Source organism: Arachis hypogaea, chromosome 10 (genome assembly GCF_003086295.3).
Source record: "Arachis hypogaea cultivar Tifrunner chromosome 10, arahy.Tifrunner.gnm2.J5K5, whole genome shotgun sequence".
In the NCBI taxonomy this organism is placed as follows: Eukaryota; Viridiplantae; Streptophyta; class Magnoliopsida; order Fabales; family Fabaceae; genus Arachis; species Arachis hypogaea.
In genome coordinates, this window is record NC_092045.1 from 38,163,348 (window position 1) to 38,169,768 (window position 6,421).

Below are 6,421 nucleotides of genomic sequence, written 5' to 3' on the forward strand. Positions count from 1 at the left end.
GTGGAGGAAAGTGCATCCCTTGAGGAATCTCAGGGATTTCATGATGAGTGGGATCTCTTGTGTGCTCCATCCTCTTCTTAGTGATGGGCTTGTCCTCCTCAATGGGGGTGTCTCCTTCTATGTCAACTCCAACTCATGAACCTCTATTTCTTCTCCAATCATGATGCTATGGATCATGATAGCCCGGTCTATGGTAACTTCGGACCGGTTGCTAGTGGGAATGATTGAGCGTTGTATGAACTCTAACCATCCTCTAGCCACGGGCTTGAGGTCATGCCTTCTTAGTTGAACCGGCTTTCCTCTTGAATCTCTCTTCCATTGGGCGCCCTCTTCACATATGACTGTGAGGACTTGGTCCAACCTTTGATCAAAGTTGACCCTTCTTGTGTAAGGATGTTCATCTCCTTGCATCATAGGCAAGTTGAACGCCACCCTCACACTCTCCGGACTAAAATCCAAGTATTTCCCCCGAACCATAGTAAGATAATTCTTTGGATTCGGGTTCACACTTTGGTCATGGTTCTTGGTGATCCATGCATTTGCATAGAACTCTTGAACCATCAAGATTCCGACTTGTTGAATGGGGTTGGTAAGAACTTCCCAACCTCTTCTTTGAATCTCATGTCGGATCTCCGGATATTCACTCTTTTTGAGTGAAAAAGGGACCTCGGGGATCACCTTCTTCAAGGTCACAACTTCATAGAAGTGGTCTTGATGCACCCTTGAGATGAATCTTTCCATCTCCCATGACTCGGAGGTGGAAGCTTTTGCCTTCCCTTTCCTCTTTCTAGAGGTTTCTCCGGCCTTGGATGCCATAAATGGTTATGGAAAAACAAAAAGCAATGCTTTTACCACACCAAACTTAAAATGTTTGCTCGTCCTCGAGCAAAAGAAGAAAGAAGAGAGTAGAAGAAGAAGAAATGAGGAAGAGGGAGATGGTGGTGTTTAGGTTGTGTGAAAATGAAGGGTTGAAGAAGGGTATTTATAGGAGAGATGGGGGGTAATGGTTCGGCCATTATGGGTGGGTTTGGGAGGGAAAGTGGTTTGAATTTGAAGGGTGAGGTTGGTGGGGATTTATGAAGGATGGATGTGAGTGGTGAAGAGAAAGATGGGATTTGATAGGTGAAGGGTTTTTGGGGAAGAGGTGTTGAGGTGATTGGTGAATGGGGGAAGAAGAGAGAGAGTGGTGGTGGGGTCCTGTGGGGTCCACAGATCCTGTGGTGTCAAGGAAAAGTCATCCCTGCACCAAATGGCATCAAAATTCACGTTTTGAGCCAATTCTGGCGTTAAACGCCGGGCTGGTGCCCATTCCTGGCGTTTAACGCCAGGTTCTTGCCCTTCTCTGGCGTTTAACGCCAGTCTGGTGCCCCTTTCTGGCGTTAAACGCCCAGAATGGTGCCAGACTGGGCGTTAAACGCCCAACTACTAGGCTTACTGGCGTTTGAACGCCGGCAGCATCTTCCTCCAGGGTGTGCTGTTTTTCTTCCTGTTTTTCATTCTGTTTTTGCTTTTTCAGTTAATTTTGTGACTTCTCATGATCATCAACCTACAAAAAAGATAAAATAACAAAAGAAAATAATTAATTATAAAACATTGGGTTGCCTCCCAACAAGCGCTTCTTTATTGTCACTAGCTTGACAGAGGACTCTCATGGAGCCTCAGAAATGCTCAGAACCGTGTTGGAACTTCCCAACACCAAACTTAGAGTTTGAATGTGGGGGTTCAACACCAAACTTAGAGTTTGGTTGTGGCCTCCCAACACCAAACTTAGAGTTTGACTGTGGGGGCTCTGTTTGGCTCTTGTTTTGAGAGAAGCTCTTCATGCTTCCTCTCCATGATGACAGAGGGATATCCTTGGGCCTTAAACACCAAGGATTCTTCATTCACTTGAATGATCAACTCTCCTCTATCAACATCAATCACAGCCTTTGCTGTGGCTAGGAAGGGTCTGCCAAGGATGATGGATTCATCCATGCTCTTCCCAGTCTCTAGGACTATGAAATCAGTAGGGATGTAATGGTCTTCGACTTTAACTAGAACATCCTCTACAAGTCCATAGGCTTGTTTTCTTGAGTTGTCTGCCATCTCTAGTGAGATTTTTGCAGCTTGCACCTCTAAGATCCCTAATTTCTCCATTACAGAGAGGGGCATGAGGTTTACACTTGACCCTAAGTCACACATGGCCTTCTTGAAGGTCATGGTGCCTATGGTACAAGGTATAGAAAACTTCCCAGGATCTTGCCTCTTTTGAGGCAGTTTCTGCCTAGACAAGTCATTCAGTTCTTTGGTGAGCAAAGGAGGTTCATCCTCCCAAGTCTCATTTCCAAATAACTTGTCATTTAGCTTCATGATTGCTCCAAGGTATTTAGCAACTTGCTCTTTAGTGACATACTCATCCTCTTCAGAGGAAGAATACTCATCAGAGCTCATGAATGGCAGAAGTAAGTCCAATGGAATCTCTATGGTCTCATTTTGAGCCTCAGATTCCCATGGTTCCTCATTGGGGAACTCATTGGAGGCCAGTGGACGCCCAGTGAGGCCTTCCTCAGTGGCGTTTACTGCCTCTCCTCCCTCCCAGGATTCGGCCAAGTTGATGGCTTTGCACTCTCCTTTTGGATTTTCTTCTGTATTGCTTGGGAGAGTACTTGGAGGGAGTTCAGTAATTTTCTTGCTCAGCTGACCCACTTGTCCTTCCAAATTTTTGATGGAGGACCTTGTTTCAGTCATGAAACTTTGAGTGGTTTTGATTAGATCAGAGACCATGGTTGCTAAGTCAGAGGTATTCTGCTTAGAACTCTCTGTCTGTTGCTGAGAAGATGATGGAAAAGGTTTGCTATTGCTAAACCTGTTTCTTCCACCATTATTGTTATTGAAACCTTGTTGAGGTCTCTGTTGATCCTTCCATGAGAGATTTGGATGATTCCTCCATGAAGGATTGTAAGTGTTTCCATAGGGTTCTCCCATGTAATTCACCTCTTCCATTGAAGGATTCTCAAGATCATAAGCTTCTTCCTCAGATGAAGCCTCCTTAGTACTGCTTGGTGCATTTTGCATTCCAGACAGACCTTGAGAAATCATATTGACTTGTTGGGTCAATATTTTGTTCTGAGCCAAAATGGCATTCAGAGTGTCAATCTCAAGAACTCCTTTCTTCTGACTAGTCCCATTGTTCACAGGATTTCTTTCAGAAGTGTACATGAATTGATTATTTGCAACCATTTCAATCAGTTCTTGAGCTTCAGTAGGCGTCTTCTTCAGATGAAGAGATCCTCCAGAAGAGCTATCCAAAGACATCTTGGACAGTTCAGAGAGACCATCATAGAAAATACCTATGATGCTCCATTCAGAAAGCATATCAGTGGGACACTTTCTGATCAATTGTTTGTACCTTTCCCAAGCTTCATAGAGGGATTCTCCTTCCTTCTGTCTGAAGGTTTGGACTTCCACTCTAAGCTTACTCAATTTTTGAGGTGGAAAGAACTTTGCCAAGAAGGCATTGACTAGCTTTTCCCAAGAGTCCAGGCTTTCTTTAGGTTGAGAATCCAACCATGTTCTAGCTCTGTCTCTTACAGCAAAAGGGAATAGCATCAGTCTGTAGACCTCAGGGTCAACCCCATTAGTCTTGACTGTGTCACAGATTTGCAAGAACTCAGCTAAAACCTGATGAGGATCTTCTAATGGAAGTCCATGGAACTTGCAATTCTGTTGCATTAGAGAAACTAATTGAGGCTTAAGCTCAAAGTTGTTTGCTCCAATGGCAGGGATAGAGATGCTTCTCCCATAGAAGTCGGGAGTAGGTGCAGTAAAGTCACCCAGCACCTTCCTTGCATTGTTGGCATTGTTGTTGTTTTCGGCTGCCATGAGTTCTTCTCCTTTGAAGAATTCGTTCAGGTTCTCTAAAGAGAGTTGTACTTTGGCTTCTCTTAGTTTTCTCTTCAAGGTCCTTTCAGGTTCAGGGTCAGCCTCAACAAGAATGCCTTTGTCTTTGCTCCTGCTCATAAGAAAGAGAAGAGAACAAGAAAATGTGGAATCCTCTATGTCACAGTATAGAGATTCCTTTAGGTGTCAGAGGAAAAGAAGAGTAGAAGACAGAAGTAGAAAATTCGAACTTATCAGAGAAAATGGAGTTCGAATTTTGCATTAAGGGATAGTATTAGTCCATAAATAGAAGGATGTGAGAAGGAGGGAAGTGATTTTCGAAAATTAAGTAAAAAAAATTTTGAAAACATTTTTGAAAAACATTACTTAATTTTCGAAAATGAAAAGGGAAAAGAAATCAATTGATTTTTGAAAAAGAATTTGAAATTAGAAATCAAAAAGATTTGATTGAAAACTGTTTTGAAAAAGATGTGGTTAAGAAGATATGATTGATTAAAAAAAATGTGATTGAGAAGATGTGATTTGAAAAACATTTTAAAAAGATTTGATTTGAAAATTAAAAACTTGACTAACAAGAAAAGATATGATTCAAACATTAAACCTTTCTCAACAGAAAAGGTAACATACTTGAAATGTTGAATCAAATCATTAACTGATAGTAAGTATCTTTAAAAATGGAAAGAAATTGGTTTTGAAAAAGATTTGATTGGAAAATTGATTTGAAAAAGATTTGATTTTGAAAAGATTTTGAAAACTTGAAAAAAAATTGATTTGAAAACAAAATCTTCCCCTCTAGCCATCCTGGCGTTAAACGCCCAGAATGGTATCCATTCTGGCGTTTAACGCCCAAAATGCTACCCTTTTGGGCGTTAAACGCCCAACCAGGTACCCTGGCTGGCGTTTAAACGCCAGTCTGTCCTTCTTCACTGGGCGTTTTGAACGCCCAGCTTTTTCTGTACAATTCCTCTGCTGTATGTTTTGAATCTTCAATTCTCTGTATTATTGACTTGAAAAGACACAAATTAAAAATATTTTTGGATTTTTAATAATAAGGACAAACCAAAATGCAGCAAGAATCAAATAACAATGCATGCAAGACACCAAACTTAGCAGTTTGTATACTACTGACACTAACAGGATGAAAATGCATATGAGACACACAAAACTATCAAGTCAAATTGAATTCAAAGATCAGAGCAAGTAAATCATCAAGAACATCTTGAAGATCACTTAGACACATGAATGCATGCAATTGACACCAAACTTATGATGAGACACTAGACTTAAACAAGAAATATTTTTGGATTTTATGATTTTGTAAATTTTTTTTGTGTTTTTCGAAAATTAAATTGAAAAAGATATCAAAATTCTTAATGAGAATTCCAGGAATCAGTGCAATGCTAGTCTAAGACTCCGGTCCAGGAATTAGACATGGCTTCACAGCCAGCCAAGCTTTCAAAGAAAGCTTCGGTCCAAAACACTAGACATGGCCAGAGGCCAGCCAAGCCTTAGCAGACCATTGCTCCAAAAGCAAGATTGATAAAAATCAACAAGCTTTTGTGGTGATAAGTTGAAATCTCGGTCCAATGAAATTAGACATGGCTTCTCAGCCAGCCAGACTTCAACAAATCATCATGAAACTCTAGAATTCATCTCCAAGAATTTCGAAAAAAATAAATACCTAATCTAAGCAACAAGATGAACCGTCAGTTGTCCAAACTTGAACAATCCCGGGCAATAACGCCAAAAATTTGGTGTTGTTGCCGGATCTTGGCACTGATGTTACCAAAAGCTTGCTCAAAACTTGAACAATCCCCGGCAACGGCGCCAAAAACTTGGTGCGCGAAATTGTGAACAATACTTTTTCACAACTCTCATAATCCCCGGTCATGAGCCCCAAAAACTTGGTAGCTCAGTACCATGGCATTACACAACTTCGCACAACTAACCAGCAAGTGCACTGGGTCGTCCAAGTAATAAACCTTACGCGAGTAAGGGTCGATCCCACGGAGATTGTTAGTATTGAAGCAAGCTATGGTCATCTTGTAAATCTTAGTCAGGCAAACTCAAATGATAATGGTGATGAACGAAAATAACACAAAGGTAAAGATAGAGATACTTATGTAATTCATTGGTAGGAACTTCAGATAAGCGCATGAAGATGCCTTCCCTTCCGTCTCTCTGCTTTCCTACTGTCTTCATCCAATCCTTCTTACTCCTTTCCATGGCAAGCTTAAGCAAGGGTTTCACCGTTGTCAGTGGCTACCTCCCATCCTCTCAGTGAAAGCGATTGCATATGCTCTGTCACAGCATAGCGGAATTCATCTGTCGGTTCTCAATCAGGCCGGAATAGAATCCAGTGATTCTTTTGCGTCTGTCACTAACGCCCCGCCTTCAGGAGTTTGAAGCACGTCACAGTCATTCAATCATTGAATCCTACTCAGAATACCACAGACAAGGTTAGACCTTCCGGATTCTCTTGAATGCTGCCATCAGTTCTCGCCTATACCACGAAGACTCTGATCTCACGGAATGGTTGGCT

The 6,421-nt window shown here is 41.6% G+C and overlaps 1 non-coding gene across 1 annotated transcript; it reads left to right on the plus strand.

The window, feature by feature from the left end:
- The first annotated feature begins 3,348 nt into the window (after nucleotides 1-3,348).
- LOC112719027 (small nucleolar RNA R71) lies at nucleotides 3,349-3,456 on the plus strand. The gene has a single exon (XR_003161349.1). It is a non-coding gene; the product is annotated as a small nucleolar RNA R71 (small nucleolar RNA).
- The last annotated feature ends 2,965 nt before the right edge of the window (nucleotides 3,457-6,421 follow it).